Source organism: Rhinoderma darwinii, chromosome 1 (assembly GCF_050947455.1).
Source record: "Rhinoderma darwinii isolate aRhiDar2 chromosome 1, aRhiDar2.hap1, whole genome shotgun sequence".
NCBI lineage: Eukaryota > Metazoa > Chordata > Amphibia > Anura > Rhinodermatidae > Rhinoderma > Rhinoderma darwinii.
The window spans coordinates 207,501-226,420 of record NC_134687.1 but is presented as its reverse complement, the minus strand read 5'-3'; positions in this window follow the sequence as shown (position 1 = coordinate 226,420).

Sequence of the window (18,920 nt, the reverse complement as noted above, 5' to 3'; positions counted from 1 at the left end):
TTTATTATCTAGTAATAGGAGGAGGAGGAGATTTATTATCTAGTAATAGAAGGAGGAGGAGATTTATTATCTAGTAATAGGAGGAGGAGGAGATTTATTATCTAGTAATAGAAGTGAGGAGGAGATTTATTATCTAGTAATAGAAGAGATGAGATTTATTATCTAGTAATAGAAGGAGGAGATTTATTATCTAGTAATAGGAGGAGGAGGAGATTTATTATCTAGTAATAGAAGGAGGAGGAGATTTATTATCTAGTAATAGGAGGAGGAGATTTATTATCTAGTAATAGAAGGAGGAGGAGATTTATTATCTAGTAATAGGAGGAGGAGGAGATTTATTATCTAGTAATAGAAGGAGGAGGAGATTTATTATCTAGTAATAGGAGGAGATTTATTATCTAGTAATAGGAGGAGGAGGAGATTTATTATCTAGTAATAGAAGGAGGAGGAGATTTATTATCTAGTAATAGAAGGAGGAGGAGATTTATTATCTAGTAATAGGAGGAGGAGGAGATTTATTATCTAGTAATAGAAGGAGGAGGAGATTTATTATCTAGTAATAGAAGGAGGTGGAGATTTATTATCTAGTAATAGAAGTGAGGAGGAGATTTATTATCTAGTAATAGAAGGAGGAGGAGATTTATTATCTAGTAATAGGAGGAGGAGGAGATTTATTATCTAGTAATAGAAGGAGGAGGAGATTTATTATCTAGTAATAGAAGGAGGAGATTTATTATCTAGTAATAGGAGGAGGAGGAGATTTATTATCTAGTAATAGGAGGAGGAGGAGGAGATTTATTATCTAGTAATAGGAGGAGGAGGAGATTTATTATCTAGTAAAAGAAGTGAGGAGGAGATTTATTATCTAGTAATAGGAGGAGGAGGAGATTTATTATCTAGTAATAGAAGGAGGAGATTTATTATCTAGTAATAGAAGGAGGAGGAGATTTATTATCTAGTAATAGGAGGAGATTTATTATCTAGTAATAGGAGGAGGAGGAGATTTATTATCTAGTAATAGAAGGAGGAGGAGATTTATTATCTAGTAATAGAAGGAGGAGGAGATTTATTATCTAGTAATAGAAGGAGGAGGAGATTTATTATCTAGTAATAGGAGGAGGAGATTTATTATCTAGTAATAGAAGGAGGGGGAGATTTATTATCTAGTAATAGGAGGAGGAGGAGGAGGAGGAGATTTATTATCTAGTAATAGGAGGAGGAGATTTATTATCTAGTAATAGAAGGAGGAGGAGATTTATTATCTAGTAATAGGAGGAGGAGATTTATGATCTAGTAATAGGAGGAGGGGGAGATTATTATCTAGTAATAGGAGGAGGAGATTTATTATCTAGTAATAGGAGGAGGGGGAGATTTATTATCTAGTAATAGGAGGGGGAGATTTATTATCTAGTAATAGGAGGAGGAGATTTATTATCTAGTAATAGGAGAAGGAGATTTATTACCTATTAATAGGAGGAGGAGATTTATTATCTAGTAATAGAAGGAGGAGATTTATTATCTAGTAATAGGAGGAGGAGATTTATTATCTAGTAATAGGAGGAGGAGATTTATTATCTAGTAATAGAAGGAGGAGGATATTTATTATCTAGTAATAGAAGGAGGAGGAGATTTATTATCTGGTAATAGAAGGAGGAGGAGATTTATTATCTAGTAATAGAAGGAGGAGGAGATTTATTATCTAGTAATAGAAGGAGGAGATTTATTATCTAGTAATAGGAGGAGGAGATTTATTATCTAGTAATAGAAGGAGGAGGAGATTTATTATCAAGTAATAGAAGGAGGAGGAGATTTATTATCTAGTAATAGAAGGAGGGGGAGATTTATTATCTAGTAATAGAAGGAGGGGGAGATTTATTATCTAGTAATAGAAGGAGGGGGAGATTTATTATCTAGTAATAGAAGTGAGGAGGAAATTTATTATCTAGTAATAGAAGGAGAAGGAGATTTATTATCTAGTAATAGAAGGAGAAGGAGATTTATTATCTAGTAATAGAAGTGAGGAGGAGATTTATTATCTAGTAATAGAAGGAGGAGGAGATTTATTATCTAGTAATAGAAGGAGGAGGAGATTTATTATCTAGTAATAGAAGTGAGGAGGAGATTTATTATCTAGTAATAGAAGGAGGAGGAGATTTATTATCTAGTAATAGAAGGAGGAGGAGATTTATTATCTAGTAATAGAAGTGAGGAGGAGATTTATTATCTAGTAATAGGAGGAGGAGGAGATTTATTATCTAGTAATAGAAGTGAGGAGGAGATTTATTATCTAGTAATAGTAGTGAGGAGGAGATTTATTATCTAGTAATAGGAGGAGGAGATTTATTATCTAGTAATAGAAGTGAGGAGGAGATTTATTATCTAGTAATAGGAGGAGGAGGAGATTTATTATCTAGTAATAGAAGTGAGGAGGAGATTTATTATCTAGTAATAGAAGTGAGGAGGAGATTTATTATCTAGTAATAGAAGGAGGAGGAGATTTATTATCTAGTAATAGGAGGAGGAGGAGATTTATTATCTAGTAATAGAAGGAGGAGATTTATTATCTAGTAATAGAAGGAGGAGATTTATTATCTAGTAATAGAAGGAGGAGGAGATTTATTATCTAGTAATAGAAGTGAGGAGGAGATTTATTATCTAGTAATAGGAGGAGGAGGAGATTTATTATCTAGTAATAGAAGTGAGGAGGAGATTTATTATCTAGTAATAGGAGGAGGAGGAGATTTATTATCTAGTAATAGAAGGAGGAGGAGATTTATTATCTAGTAATAGAAGGAGGAGATTTATTATCTAGTAATAGGAGGAGGAGGAGATTTATTATCTAGTAATAGAAGTGAGGAGGAGATTTATTATCTAGTAATAGGAGGGGGAGATTTATTATCTAGTAATAGGAGGAGGGGGAGATTTATTATCTAGTAATAGGAGGAGGAGATTTATTATCTAGTAATAGAAGTGAGGAGGAGATTTATTATCTAGTAATAGGAGGAGGAGGAGATTATTATCTAGTAATAGAAGTGAGGAGGAGATTTATTATCTAGTAATAGAAGTAGGAGATTTATTATCTAGTAATAGAAGGAGGAGGAGATTTATTATCTAGTAATAGGAGGAGGAGGAGATTTATTATCTAGTAATAGGAGGAGGAGGAGGAGGAGATTTATTATCTAGTAATAGGAGGAGGAGGAGATTTATTATCTAGTAATAGAAGGAGGAGATTTATTATCTAGTAATAGAAGGAGGAGGAGATTTATTATCTAGTAATAGAAGGAGGAGGAGATTTATTATCTAGTAATAGAAGGAGAAGGAGATTTATTATCTAGTAATAGAAGGAGGAGATTTATTATCTAGTAATAGAAGGAGGAGGAGATTTATTATCTAGTAATAGGAGGAGGAGATTTATTATCTAGTAATAGAAGGAGGAGATTTATTATCTAGTAATAGAAGGAGGAGGAGATTTATTATCTAGTAATAGGAGGAGGAGATTTATTATCTAGTAATAGGAGGAGGAGGAGATTTATTATCTAGTAATAGAAGTGAGGAGGAGATTTATTATCTAGTAATAGGAGGAGGAGATTTATTATCTAGTAATAGAAGTGAGGAGGAGATTTATTATCTAGTAATAGAAGGAGGAGGAGATTTATTATCTAGTAATAGGAGGAGGGGGAGATTTATTATCTAGTAATAGGAGGAGGAGATTTATTATCTAGTAATAGGAGGAGGAGATTTATTATCTAGTAATAGGAGGAGGAGATTTATTATCTAGTAATAGAAGGAGGAGATTTATTATCTAGTAATAGGAGGAGGAGGAGATTTATTATCTAGTAATAGGAGGAGGAGGAGATTTATTATCTAGTAATAGAAGGAGGAGGAGATTTATTATCTAGTAATAGGAGGAGGAGATTTATTATCTAGTAATAGGAGGAGGAGATTTATTATCTAGTAATAGAAGGAGGAGATTTATTATCTAGTAATAGGAGGAGGAGGAGATTTATTATCTAGTAATAGGAGGAGGAGGAGATTTATTATCTAGTAATAGAAGGAGGAGGAGATTTATTATCTAGTAATAGGAGGAGGAGGAGATTTATTATCTAGTAATAGAAGTGAGGAGGAGATTTATTATCTAGTAATAGGAGGAGGAGATTTATTATCTAGTAATAGGAGGAGGAGATTTATTATCTAGTAATAGAAGGAGGAGGAGATTTATTATCTAGTAATAGGAGGAGGAGATTTATTATCTAGTAATAGAAGTGAGGAGGAGATTTATTATCTAGTAATAGAAGGAGGAGGAGATTTATTATCTAGTAATAGAAGGAGGAGGAGATTTATTATCTAGTAATAGGAGGAGGAGATTTATTATCTAGTAATAGAAGGAGAAGGAGATTTATTATCTAGTAATAGAAGGAGGAGGAGATTTATTATCTAGTAATAGAAGGAGAAGGAGATTTATTATCTAGTAATAGAAGGAGGAGGAGATTTATTATCTAGTAATAGAAGGAGGAGGAGATTTATTATCTAGTAATAGAAGTGAGGAGGAGATTTATTATCTAGTAATAGAAGGAGGAGGAGATTTATTATCTAGTAATAGAAGGAGGAGGAGATTTATTATCTAGTAATAGAAGGAGAAGGAGATTTATTATCTAGTAATAGGAGGAGGAGATTTATTATCTAGTAATAGAAGGAGGAGGAGATGGAGATTTATTATCTAGTAATAGGAGGAGGAGGAGGAGATTTATTATCTAGTAATAGGAGGAGGAGATTTATTATCTAGTAATAGAAGGAGGGGGAGATTTATTATCTAGTAATAGAAGGAGGGGGAGATTTATTATCTAGTAATAGGAGGAGATTTATTATCTAGTAATAGAAGGAGGAGGAGATTTATTATCTAGTAATAGAAGGAGGAGGAGATTTATTATCTAGTAATAGAAGTGAGGAGGAGATTTATTATCTAGTAATAGAAGGAGGATGAGATTTATTATCTAGTAATAGAAGGAGGAGATTTATTATCTAGTAATAGGAGGAGGAGATTTATTATCTAGTAATAGAAGGAGGAGGAGATTTATTATCTAGTAATAGGAGGAGGAGGAGATTTATTATCTAGTAATAGAAGGAGAAGGAGATTTATTATCTAGTAATAGGAGGAGGAGATTTATTATCTAGTAATAGAAGGAGGAGGAGATGGAGATTTATTATCTAGTAATAGGAGGAGGAGGAGGAGATTTATTATCTAGTAATAGGAGGAGGAGGAGGAGATTTATTATCTAGTAATAGAAGGAGGAGGAGATTTATTATCTAGTAATAGGAGGAGGAGGAGATTTATTATCTAGTAATAGAAGTGAGGAGGAGATTTATTATCTAGTAATAGGAGGAGGAGATTTATTATCTAGTAATAGAAGGAGAAGGAGATTTATTATCTAGTAATAGAAGGAGGAGGAGATTTATTATCTAGTAATAGAAGGAGGGGGAGATTTATTATCTAGTAATAGAAGTGAGGAGGAGATTTATTATCTAGTAATAGAAGGAGGAGGAGATTTATTATCTAGTAATAGGAGGAGGAGATTTATTATCTAGTAATAGAAGGAGAAGGAGATTTATTATCTAGTAATAGAAGGAGGAGGAGATTTATTATCTAGTAATAGAAGGAGAAGGAGATTTATTATCTAGTAATAGAAGGAGGAGGAGATGGAGATTTATTATCTAGTAATAGGAGGAGGAGGAGATTTATTATCTAGTAATAGAAGGAGGAGGAGATTTATTATCTAGTAATAGGAGGAGGAGGAGATTTATTATCTAGTAATAGAAGTGAGGAGGAGATTTATTATCTAGTAATAGAAGAGATGAGATTTATTATCTAGTAATAGAAGGAGGAGATTTATTATCTAGTAATAGAAGGAGGAGGAGATTTATTATCTAGTAATAGGAGGAGGAGATTTATTATCTAGTAATAGAAGGAGGAGGAGATTTATTATCTAGTAATAGGAGGAGGAGGAGATTTATTATCTAGTAATAGAAGGAGGAGGAGATTTATTATCTAGTAATAGGAGGAGATTTATTATCTAGTAATAGGAGGAGGAGGAGATTTATTATCTAGTAATAGAAGGAGGAGGAGATTTATTATCTAGTAATAGAAGGAGGAGGAGATTTATTATCTAGTAATAGGAGGAGGAGGAGATTTATTATCTAGTAATAGAAGGAGGAGGAGATTTATTATCTAGTAATAGAAGGAGGTGGAGATTTATTATCTAGTAATAGAAGTGAGGAGGAGATTTATTATCTAGTAATAGAAGGAGGAGGAGATTTATTATCTAGTAATAGGAGGAGGAGGAGATTTATTATCTAGTAATAGAAGGAGGAGGAGATTTATTATCTAGTAATAGAAGGAGGAGGAGATTTATTATCTAGTAATAGGAGGAGGAGGAGATTTATTATCTAGTAATAGGAGGAGGAGGAGATTTATTATCTAGTAATAGGAGGAGGAGGAGATTTATTATCTAGTAAAAGAAGTGAGGAGGAGATTTATTATCTAGTAATAGGAGGAGGAGGAGATTTATTATCTAGTAATAGAAGGAGGAGATTTATTATCTAGTAATAGAAGGAGGAGGAGATTTATTATCTAGTAATAGGAGGAGATTTATTATCTAGTAATAGGAGGAGGAGGAGATTTATTATCTAGTAATAGAAGGAGGAGGAGATTTATTATCTAGTAATAGAAGGAGGAGGAGATTTATTATCTAGTAATAGAAGGAGGAGGAGATTTATTATCTAGTAATAGGAGGAGGAGATTTATTATCTAGTAATAGAAGGAGGGGGAGATTTATTATCTAGTAATAGGAGGAGGAGGAGGAGGAGGAGATTTATTATCTAGTAATAGGAGGAGGAGATTTATTATCTAGTAATAGAAGGAGGAGGAGATTTATTATCTAGTAATAGGAGGAGGAGATTTATGATCTAGTAATAGGAGGAGGGGGAGATTTATTATCTAGTAATAGGAGGAGGAGATTTATTATCTAGTAATAGGAGGAGGGGGAGATTTATTATCTAGTAATAGGAGGGGGAGATTTATTATCTAGTAATAGGAGGAGGAGATTTATTATCTAGTAATAGGAGAAGGAGATTTATTACCTAGTAATAGGAGGAGGAGATTTATTATCTAGTAATAGAAGGAGGAGATTTATTATCTAGTAATAGGAGGAGGAGGAGATTTATTATCTAGTAATAGGAGGAGGAGATTTATTATCTAGTAATAGAAGGAGGAGGATATTTATTATCTAGTAATAGAAGGAGGAGGAGATTTATTATCTGGTAATAGAAGGAGGAGGAGATTTATTATCTAGTAATAGAAGGAGGAGGAGATTTATTATCTAGTAATAGAAGGAGGAGATTTATTATCTAGTAATAGGAGGAGGAGATTTATTATCTAGTAATAGAAGGAGGAGGAGATTTATTATCTAGTAATAGAAGGAGGAGGAGATTTATTATCTAGTAATAGAAGGAGGGGGAGATTTATTATCTAGTAATAGAAGGAGGGGGAGATTTATTATCTAGTAATAGAAGGAGGGGGAGATTTATTATCTAGTAATAGAAGTGAGGAGGAGATTTATTATCTAGTAATAGAAGGAGAAGGAGATTTATTATCTAGTAATAGAAGGAGAAGGAGATTTATTATCTAGTAATAGAAGTGAGGAGGAGATTTATTATCTAGTAATAGAAGGAGGAGGAGATTTATTATCTAGTAATAGAAGGAGGAGGAGATTTATTATCTAGTAATAGAAGTGAGGAGGAGATTTATTATCTAGTAATAGAAGGAGGAGGAGATTTATTATCTAGTAATAGAAGGAGGAGGAGATTTATTATCTAGTAATAGAAGTGAGGAGGAGATTTATTATCTAGTAATAGGAGGAGGAGGAGATTTATTATCTAGTAATAGAAGTGAGGAGGAGATTTATTATCTAGTAATAGAAGTGAGGAGGAGATTTATTATCTAGTAATAGGAGGAGGAGATTTATTATCTAGTAATAGAAGGAGGAGGAGATTTATTATCTAGTAATAGGAGGAGGAGGAGATTTATTATCTAGTAATAGAAGTGAGGAGGAGATTTATTATCTAGTAATAGAAGTGAGGAGGAGATTTATTATCTAGTAATAGGAGGAGGAGGAGATTTATTATCTAGTAATAGAAGTGAGGAGATTTATTATCTAGTAATAGAAGTGAGGAGGAGATTTATTATCTAGTAATAGAAGGAGGAGGAGATTTATTATCTAGTAATAGGAGGAGGAGGAGGAGGAGATTTATTATCTAGTAATAGGAGGAGGAGGAGATTTATTATCTAGTAATAGAAGGAGGAGATTTATTATCTAGTAATAGGAGGAGGAGGAGATTTATTATCTAGTAATAGAAGGAGGAGGAGATTTATTATCTAGTAATAGAAGGAGGAGATTTATTATCTAGTAATAGGAGGAGGAGGAGATTTATTATCTAGTAATAGAAGTGAGGAGGAGATTTATTATCTAGTAATAGGAGGGGGAGATTTATTATCTAGTAATAGGAGGAGGGGGAGATTTATTATCTAGTAATAGGAGGGGGAGATTTATTATCTAGTAATAGAAGTGAGGAGGAGATTTATTATCTAGTAATAGGAGGAGGAGATTTATTATCTAGTAATAGAAGTGAGGAGGAGATTTATTATCTAGTAATAGGAGGAGGAGGAGATTTATTATCTAGTAATAGAAGTGAGGAGGAGATTTATTATCTAGTAATAGGAGGGGGAGATTTATTATCTAGTAATAGAAGTGAGGAGGAGATTTATTATCTAGTAATAGAAGTAGGAGATTTATTATCTAGTAATAGAAGGAGGAGGAGATTTATTATCTAGTAATAGGAGGAGGAGGAGATTTATTATCTAGTAATAGGAGGAGGAGGAGGAGATTTATTATCTAGTAATAGGAGGAGGAGGAGATTTATTATCTAGTAATAGAAGGAGGAGATTTATTATCTAGTAATAGAAGGAGGAGGAGATTTATTATCTAGTAATAGAAGGAGAAGGAGATTTATTATCTAGTAATAGAAGGAGGAGATTTATTATCTAGTAATAGAAGGAGGAGGAGATTTATTATCTAGTAATAGGAGGAGGAGATTTATTATCTAGTAATAGAAGGAGGAGATTTATTATCTAGTAATAGAAGGAGGAGGAGATTTATTATCTAGTAATAGGAGGAGGAGATTTATTATCTAGTAATAGGAGGAGGAGGAGATTTATTATCTAGTAATAGAAGTGAGGAGGAGATTTATTATCTAGTAATAGGAGGAGGAGATTTATTATCTAGTAATAGAAGTGAGGAGGAGATTTATTATCTAGTAATAGAAGGAGGAGGAGATTTATTATCTAGTAATAGGAGGAGGGGGAGATTTATTATCTAGTAATAGGAGGAGGAGATTTATTATCTAGTAATAGGAGGAGGAGATTTATTATCTAGTAATAGGAGGAGGAGATTTATTATCTAGTAATAGAAGGAGGAGATTTATTATCTAGTAATAGGAGGAGGAGGAGATTTATTATCTAGTAATAGGAGGAGGAGGAGATTTATTATCTAGTAATAGAAGGAGGAGATTTATTATCTAGTAATAGGAGGAGGAGGAGATTTATTATCTAGTAATAGGAGGAGGAGGAGATTTATTATCTAGTAATAGAAGGAGGAGGAGATTTATTATCTAGTAATAGGAGGAGGAGGAGATTTATTATCTAGTAATAGAAGTGAGGAGGAGATTTATTATCTAGTAATAGGAGGAGGAGATTTATTATCTAGTAATAGGAGGAGGAGATTTATTATCTAGTAATAGAAGGAGGAGGAGATTTATTATCTAGTAATAGGAGGAGGAGATTTATTATCTAGTAATAGAAGTGAGGAGGAGATTTATTATCTAGTAATAGAAGGAGGAGGAGATTTATTATCTAGTAATAGAAGGAGGAGGAGATTTATTATCTAGTAATAGGAGGAGGAGATTTATTATCTAGTAATAGAAGGAGAAGGAGATTTATTATCTAGTAATAGAAGGAGGAGGAGATTTATTATCTAGTAATAGAAGGAGAAGGAGATTTATTATCTAGTAATAGAAGGAGGAGGAGATTTATTATCTAGTAATAGAAGGAGGAGGAGATTTATTATCTAGTAATAGGAGGAGGAGATTTATTATCTAGTAATAGAAGGAGAAGGAGATTTATTATCTAGTAATAGAAGGAGGAGGAGATTTATTATCTAGTAATAGAAGTGAGGAGGAGATTTATTATCTAGTAATAGAAGGAGGAGGAGATTTATTATCTAGTAATAGAAGGAGGAGGAGATTTATTATCTAGTAATAGAAGGAGAAGGAGATTTATTATCTAGTAATAGGAGGAGGAGATTTATTATCTAGTAATAGAAGGAGGAGGAGATGGAGATTTATTATCTAGTAATAGGAGGAGGAGGAGGAGATTTATTATCTAGTAATAGGAGGAGGAGATTTATTATCTAGTAATAGAAGGAGGGGGAGATTTATTATCTAGTAATAGAAGGAGGGGGAGATTTATTATCTAGTAATAGGAGGAGATTTATTATCTAGTAATAGAAGGAGGAGGAGATTTATTATCTAGTAATAGAAGGAGGAGGAGATTTATTATCTAGTAATAGAAGTGAGGAGGAGATTTATTATCTAGTAATAGAAGGAGGAGATTTATTATCTAGTAATAGAAGGAGGGGGAGATTTATTATCTAGTAATAGGAGGAGGAGGAGATTTATTATCTAGTAATAGAAGAGATGAGATTTATTATCTAGTAATAGAAGGAGGAGATTTATTATCTAGTAATAGGAGGAGGAGGAGATTTATTATCTAGTAATAGAAGGAGGAGGAGATTTATTATCTAGTAATAGGAGGAGGAGGAGATTTATTATCTAGTAATAGAAGGAGGAGGAGATTTATTATCTAGTAATAGGAGGAGATTTATTATCTAGTAATAGGAGGAGGAGGAGATTTATTATCTAGTAATAGAAGGAGGAGGAGATTTATTATCTAGTAATAGGAGGAGGAGGAGATTTATTATCTAGTAATAGGAGGAGGAGGAGATTTATTATCTAGTAATAGAAGGAGGTGGAGATTTATTATCTAGTAATAGGAGGGGGAGGAGATTTATTATCTAGTAATAGAAGGAGGAGGAGATTTATTATCTAGTAATAGGAGGAGGAGGAGATTTATTATCTAGTAATAGGAGGAGGAGGAGATTTATTATCTAGTAATAGAAGGAGGAGGAGATTTATTATCTAGTAATAGGAGGAGGAGGAGATTTATTATCTAGTAATAGAAGGAGGAGGAGATTTATTATCTAGTAATAGGAGGAGATTTATTATCTAGTAATAGGAGGAGGAGGAGATTTATTATCTAGTAATAGAAGGAGGAGGTTTATTATCTAGTAATAGAAGAGAGGAGGAGATTTATTATCTAGTAATAGGAGGAGGAGGAGATTTATTATCTAGTAATAGGAGGAGGATGAGATTTATTATCTAGTAATAGAAGGAGGAGATTTATTATCTAGTAATAGGAGGAGGAGATTTATTATCTAGTAATAGTAGGAGAAGGAGATTTATTATCTAGTAATAGGAGGAGGAGGAGATTTATTATCTAGTAATAGTAGGAGAAGGAGATTTATTATCTAGTAATAGTAGGAGAAGGAGATTTATTATCTAGTAATAGAAGGAGGAGGAGATTTATTATCTAGTAATAGGAGGAGGAGGAGATTTATTATCTAGTAATAGAAGGAGAAGGAGATTTATTATCTAGTAATAGGAGGAGGAGATTTATTATCTAGTAATAGAAGGAGGAGGAGATGGAGATTTATTATCTAGTAATAGGAGGAGGAGGAGGAGGAGATTTATTATCTAGTAATAGGAGGAGGAGGAGGAGATTTATTATCTAGTAATAGAAGGAGGAGGAGATTTATTATCTAGTAATAGGAGGAGGAGGAGATTTATTATCTAGTAATAGAAGTGAGGAGGAGATTTATTATCTAGTAATAGGAGGAGGAGATTTATTATCTAGTAATAGAAGGAGAAGGAGATTTATTATCTAGTAATAGAAGGAGGAGGAGATTTATTATCTAGTAATAGAAGGAGGGGGAGATTTATTATCTAGTAATAGAAGTGAGGAGGAGATTTATTATCTAGTAATAGAAGGAGGAGGAGATTTATTATCTAGTAATAGGAGGAGGAGATTTATTATCTAGTAATAGAAGGAGAAGGAGATTTATTATCTAGTAATAGAAGGAGGAGGAGATTTATTATCTAGTAATAGAAGGAGAAGGAGATTTATTATCTAGTAATAGAAGGAGGAGGAGATGGAGATTTATTATCTAGTAATAGGAGGAGGAGGAGATTTATTATCTAGTAATAGAAGGAGGAGGAGATTTATTATCTAGTAATAGGAGGAGGAGGAGATTTATTATCTAGTAATAGAAGTGAGGAGGAGATTTATTATCTAGTAATAGAAGAGATGAGATTTATTATCTAGTAATAGAAGGAGGAGATTTATTATCTAGTAATAGAAGGAGGAGGAGATTTATTATCTAGTAATAGGAGGAGGAGATTTATTATCTAGTAATAGAAGGAGGAGGAGATTTATTATCTAGTAATAGGAGGAGGAGGAGATTTATTATCTAGTAATAGAAGGAGGAGGAGATTTATTATCTAGTAATAGGAGGAGATTTATTATCTAGTAATAGGAGGAGGAGGAGATTTATTATCTAGTAATAGAAGGAGGAGGAGATTTATTATCTAGTAATAGAAGGAGGAGGAGATTTATTATCTAGTAATAGGAGGAGGAGGAGATTTATTATCTAGTAATAGAAGGAGGAGGAGATTTATTATCTAGTAATAGAAGGAGGTGGAGATTTATTATCTAGTAATAGAAGTGAGGAGGAGATTTATTATCTAGTAATAGAAGGAGGAGGAGATTTATTATCTAGTAATAGGAGGAGGAGGAGATTTATTATCTAGTAATAGAAGGAGGAGGAGATTTATTATCTAGTAATAGAAGGAGGAGGAGATTTATTATCTAGTAATAGGAGGAGGAGGAGATTTATTATCTAGTAATAGGAGGAGGAGGAGATTTATTATCTAGTAATAGGAGGAGGAGGAGATTTATTATCTAGTAAAAGAAGTGAGGAGGAGATTTATTATCTAGTAATAGGAGGAGGAGGAGATTTATTATCTAGTAATAGAAGGAGGAGATTTATTATCTAGTAATAGAAGGAGGAGGAGATTTATTATCTAGTAATAGGAGGAGATTTATTATCTAGTAATAGGAGGAGGAGGAGATTTATTATCTAGTAATAGAAGGAGGAGGAGATTTATTATCTAGTAATAGAAGGAGGAGGAGATTTATTATCTAGTAATAGAAGGAGGAGGAGATTTATTATCTAGTAATAGGAGGAGGAGATTTATTATCTAGTAATAGAAGGAGGGGGAGATTTATTATCTAGTAATAGGAGGAGGAGGAGGAGGAGGAGATTTATTATCTAGTAATAGGAGGAGGAGATTTATTATCTAGTAATAGAAGGAGGAGGAGATTTATTATCTAGTAATAGGAGGAGGAGATTTATGATCTAGTAATAGGAGGAGGAGATTTATTATCTAGTAATAGGAGGAGGAGATTTATTATCTAGTAATAGGAGGAGGAGATTTATTATCTAGTAATAGGAGGAGGAGATTTATTATCTAGTAATAGGAGGAGGAGATTTATTATCTAGTAATAGGAGGAGGGGAGATTTATTATCTAGTAATAGGAGGGGGAGATTTATTATCTAGTAATAGGAGGAGGAGATTTATTATCTAGTAATAGGAGGAGGAGATTTATTATCTAGTAATAGAAGGAGGAGATTTATTATCTAGTAATAGGAGGAGGAGGAGATTTATTATCTAGTAATAGGAGGAGGAGATTTATTATCTAGTAATAGAAGGAGGAGGATATTTATTATCTAGTAATAGAAGGAGGAGGAGATTTATTATCTGGTAATAGAAGGAGGAGGAGATTTATTATCTAGTAATAGAAGGAGGAGGAGATTTATTATCTAGTAATAGAAGGAGGAGGAGATTTATTATCTAGTAATAGGAGGAGGAGATTTATTATCTAGTAATAGAAGGAGGAGGAGATTTATTATCTAGTAATAGAAGGAGGAGGAGATTTATTATCTAGTAATAGAAGGAGGGGGAGATTTATTATCTAGTAATAGAAGTGAGGAGGAGATTTATTATCTAGTAATAGAAGGAGGAGGAGATTTATTATCTAGTAATAGGAGGAGGAGATTTATTATCTAGTAATAGAAGGAGGAGGAGATTTATTATCTAGTAATAGAAGGAGGAGGAGATTTATTATCTAGTAATAGAAGGAGGGGGAGATTTATTATCTAGTAATAGAAGGAGGGGGAGATTTATTATCTAGTAATAGAAGGAGGGGGAGATTTATTATCTAGTAATAGAAGTGAGGAGGAGATTTATTATCTAGTAATAGAAGGAGAAGGAGATTTATTATCTAGTAATAGAAGGAGGAGGAGATTTATTATCTAGTAATAGAAGGAGGGGGAGATTTATTATCTAGTAATAGGAGGAGGAGATTTATTATCTAGTAATAGAAGTGAGGAGGAGATTTATTATCTAGTAATAGAAGGAGGAGATTTATTATCTAGTAATAGAAGAGATGAGATTTATTATCTAGTAATAGAAGGAGGGGGAGATTTATTATCTAGTAATAGAAGGAGGAGGAGATTTATTATCTAGTAATAGGATGAGGAGGAGATTTATTATCTAGTAATAGAAGGAGGAGGAGATTTATTATCTAGTAATAGGATGAGGAGGAGATTTATTATCTAGTAATAGAAGGAGGAGGAGATTTATTATCTAGTAATAGAAGGAGGAGGAGGAGGAGATTTATTATCTAGTAATAGGAGGAGGAGATTTATTATCTAGTAATAGAAGGAGGAGGAGATTTATTATCTAGTAATAGAAGGAGGAGGAGATTTATTATCTAGTAATAGAAGGAGGGGGAGATTTATTATCTAGTAATAGAAGGAGGGGGAGATTTATTATCTAGTAATAGAAGGAGGGGGAGATTTATTATCTAGTAATAGAAGTGAGGAGGAGATTTATTATCTAGTAATAGAAGGAGAAGGAGATTTATTATCTAGTAATAGAAGGAGAAGGAGATTTATTATCTAGTAATAGAAGGAGGGGGAGATTTATTATCTAGTAATAGAAGGAGGAGGAGATTTATTATCTAGTAATAGAAGGAGGAGGAGATTTATTATCTAGTAATAGAAGGAGGAGGAGATTTATTATCTAGTAATAGGATGAGGAGGAGATTTATTATCTAGTAATAGAAGGAGGAGGAGATTTATTATCTAGTAATAGAAGGAGGAGGAGGAGGAGATTTATTATCTAGTAATAGGAGGAGGAGATTTATTATCTAGTAATAGAAGGAGGAGGAGATTTATTATCTAGTAATAGGAGGATGAGGAGATTTATTATCTAGTAATAGGAGGATGAGGAGATTTATTATCTAGTAATAGGAGGAGATTTATTATCTAGTAATAGAAGGAGGAGGAGATTTATTATTAGGATTTTATGGTTCTGAACACGGGAAACATGGAGACCAGTCAGATTCTATGTCTCTTCCGGCAGAATCAGGACTTGCCGGTGGTATGTTTTATATACTGTGGGGGCCGCTGTTAGAATCAGAAAGCACAAGTTGTTTAGGAGAATATTTATTGAGCGCACTCTTACACTTAGTTTTTCAGTAAAAGTCGACGCTTGCTTTTATGAATCCATGAAGTCGCTCTTCAACCCAGTTAATCCCCGCCCCACCTCTACCTCACAGATCGCAGTATAGAGAGAGGGAAAGCTCTGCATCATTCTTAGTCTCGGGTTCTGGCCGGGATTTGTTGACTGCTTTGTCTCTACAGATGGGACCAGCCATAAACCGATAGCAGATTGTCCACCCAGCTGGACATGTGGAATTGTCAGACCCCTCTTATTGAGGGTCTTGTCCGTGTACAGAGGGTCCATCATTGTTTGGTTGGATATTTTATAAGAGGGTGATGGAGTTCGGGACCTACCTGCACATAGTGACTCCCTGCAGACATGTGAGGAGGGGCAGGTAGAACAAGGATCTCCCGGTGTGTAGGGCTTCTCTCCTTTAAAGTTGCCCCTGTAGAATGGAAAAGAAGAGAACGAGTTAGGGCTTGGATTAAAGTTAAATATAAAATTAGAGTTAAGATTAAGATGAAAAATAAGGCCGGGATTGGCCCCGTGCCCACTTTAGTCTTTTTCTTCATGGTGCTAGACGTTTTTCTGACGGCTAGCACGCTGACCCATTCATTTCATTGGGGCCATGCACACTTCAGTTTTTTGACGGTACGTTGTTCCGTTCCGATCCAAAGTAGAGTGTGTACTACATAAATAAAATAAAAATCAGTTCATATGTACCCGGTCGTTGTCTTGGTGACGAGTCCCTCTTCTTCCTCCAGTCCGACCTTCATGTATGACGCGGCAGCCTGTGATTGGCTGCAGAGGCGGTCACGTGGGATGAAGCGTCATCTCTGGAGGCCGGGCAGGAGGAAAGTATGAACTTATTATTTTTTATTACATTAAAATTTTATTTTCCGAGCCCCGAGCATGTACTGTCCAGGGTGCTGAAAGAGTTACCGCCGAGCAGTGCAGCCCATTAACTCTTTTAAGCACCCTGGACAGTACCATGCTCGGCGCTCGGAAACACGGAGTGCACACGGCCGCTAAAACGGGCACACGGATCCGTCACAAACGGCCGTGAAAGCTGTGTCGGAAGTGTGCACGAGGTAAGAGATGAAATGAGGATTACAGTATTTAACACTTATGGTGGTAAGGGTTCATTAAAGTTCAGATTAGAGTTAAGGGGGTTTACACGGGGCGATTATCTGGCAGATCATTCGTTCATATAATGCTCGTTCCCGATAATTATCCTGTGTAAACAGGGGAACGATCAGCAGACGAGCGAGGAGACGCCACAGACGAGCGAGGAGACGCCACAGACGAGCGAGGAGACGCCACAGACGAGCGAGGAGACGCCACAGACGAGCGAGGAGACGCCACAGACGAGCGAGGAGACGCCACAGACGAGCGAGGAGACGCCACAGACGAGCGAGGAGACGCCACAGACGAGCGAGGAGACGCCACAGACGAGCGAGGAGACGCCATAGACGAGCGAGGAGACGCCACAGACGAGCGAGGAGACGCCACAGACGAGCGAGGAGACGCCACAGACGAGCGAGGAGACGCCGGATCATCTGCCGGTCGCATCGTTTTATAAATGTTAAATATTCTGGTTGTCGGCAGCTCATCCTGGTGTGTAAACAGGAGACGCGCTGCCGCCATGATAATAACGTATGGGGGTTATATACTGGTAGTGATATTATATATATTACAGGTTATATACTGGTAGTGATATTATATATAGTACAGGTTATATACAGGTAGTGATATTATATATAGTACAGGTTATGTACAGGTAGTGATATTATATATAGTACAGGTTATATACAGGTAGTGATATTATATATAGTACAGGTTATAGACAGGTAGTGATGTTATATATAGTACAGGTTATATACAGGTAGTGATGTTATATATAGTACAGGTTATATACGGGTAGCGATATTATATATAGTACAGGTTATATACAGGTAGCGATGTTATATATAGTACAGGTTATATACAGGTAGCGATATTATATATAGTACAGGTTATATACTGGTAGTGATATTATATATAGTACAGGTTATATACAGGTAGTGATATTATATATAGTACAGGTTATATACAGGTATTGATATTATATATAGTACAGGTTATATACAGGTAGCGATATTATATAAAGTACAGGTTATATACGGGTAGCGATATTATATATAGTACAGGTTATATACAGGTAGCGATATTATATACAGTACAGGTTATATACAGGTAGTGATATATATAGTACAGGTTATATACAGGTAGTGATATTATATATAGTACAGGTTATATACAGGTAGTGATATTATATATAGTACAGGTTATATACAGGTAGTGATATTATATATAGTACAGGTTATATACAGGTATTGATATTATATATAGTACAGGTTATATACAGGTAGCGATATTATATATAGTACAGGTTATATACGGGTAGCGATATTATATATAGTACAGGTTATATACAGGTAGCGATATTATATACAGTACAGGTTATATACAGGTAGTGATATATATAGTACAGGTTATATACAGGTAGTGATATATATAGTACAGGTTATATACTGGTAGTGATGTTATATATAGTACAGGTTATATACTGGTAGTGATATTATATATAGTACAGGTTATATACAGGTAGTGATGTTATATATAGTACAGGTTATATACTGGTAGTGATATTATATATAGTACAGGTTATATACAGGTAGTGATATTATATATAGTACAGGTTATATACAGGTAGTGATATTATATATAGTACAGGTTATAGACGGGTAGCGATGTTATATATAGTACAGGTTATATACGGGTAGTGATGTTATATATAGTACAGGTTATATACGGGTAGTGATGTTATATATAGTACAGGTTATATACGGGTAGTGATATTATATATAGTACAGGTTATATACTGGTAGTGATATTATATATAGTACAGGTTATATACAGGTAGTGATATTATATATAGTACAGGTTATATACAGGTAGTGATGTTATATATAGTACAGGTAGTGATATTATATATAGTACAGGTTATATACAGGTAGTGATGTTATATATAGTACAGGTAGTGATATTATATATAGTACAGGTTATATACAGGTAGCGATGTTATA